Here is a 1,187-nt window from a genome sequence, read left to right as displayed (position 1 = left end):
AGGTATCATATATATATATATATATATAAGTATTAAAAAAAAAAGTGATGTTTGGTAATCAAGTATAGCGTTACTACTTTTTTATTTTGGAATTAGCTTGGGGTTGGTTAAGTGGTAAGATTTGGGTATGATTTGTCCCATGTTCAAAAATTTGAGTTCGCCTCACTTGAGATTATATCCATAATTTACTCGAAAGTTATTGGGCAATCTTCCCCCAATTGGATACCGCTTAGAAAGACCGAAGGGTTCGTCTGTTATTTTGAGTCATTAAAAAAATTAAAAATATATTTTTTTTTTATTACAATAGCAAATCACTATAATTGTTTAGAATTTAACATTGCATTTAAAAGCATGAATTTCGAAACACTAACTTAGATTTGAATAAATTTAGACAAACTTTAATCAAATTTTATATAACATCTTATTCAAATTTAATATAAATTTAAAGTCCAATCTCTCCAAACAAAGGATAAAGGTAAAAAGATTAAGTCACTAAGGGCCAGTTTGGATACGGATTTTACTTATAGAAATTAGGAAGAAGAAAAAGAAAATTAAGTCACTATATTTTCTTTCTAATCAAATACCATAATAAATAAAAAAATTATATGATTACAAATTAAGAAAAAGTAAATGTTAAGGAAATTGGGTGTACTTTTATTTTTTATTTTTTCTATTTTCCTTAATAGCCAAACAAGAAAAAATGAAATCTTTCCTATTTTCCTTTCATTTTTTCTATTTTTTTTTTTTCAATTTTCAAAGTGATTATAACTAATTCCAACGAGTCAGATGCCCCATCACTTATGATCTTTTCTTAAAAATGATTTTCTTGTGCTATTCATCACAATATGTTTGTCAAATAGAAGAAAAAAGAGAGACGGCAGATGGGCTTTTGAGGGAAATCTCTTAAGCCAATAAAAAGTTATAAAAAAGTAATAATAATAATAATAATAAGGCTAGACCAATGAATTACTTTTTTAGGTCCTATTAGGTTAAAATAGAAATAAATATCACGGAGTGATTATTGATTAGAAGAGACAATAACAAAAGATAGCAAGTGTATACCTACTTGCTAAAGTGATATGTTGCTAGGATTGGCAAAATTCCTTTAGATGTATATGAAAGTTTAGATTTCAAGTTGTGAACTGTGTGAATTTGAAAAAAGAAAAAAAAAAAGTCAATACAATTTT

The sequence above is a fragment of the Malania oleifera genome, chromosome 3, assembly GCF_029873635.1.
Source record: "Malania oleifera isolate guangnan ecotype guangnan chromosome 3, ASM2987363v1, whole genome shotgun sequence".
Taxonomy (NCBI): Eukaryota; Viridiplantae; Streptophyta; class Magnoliopsida; order Santalales; family Ximeniaceae; genus Malania; species Malania oleifera.
The sequence above is the reverse complement of the archived record's forward strand: the minus strand, read 5'-3'. Positions refer to the sequence as shown.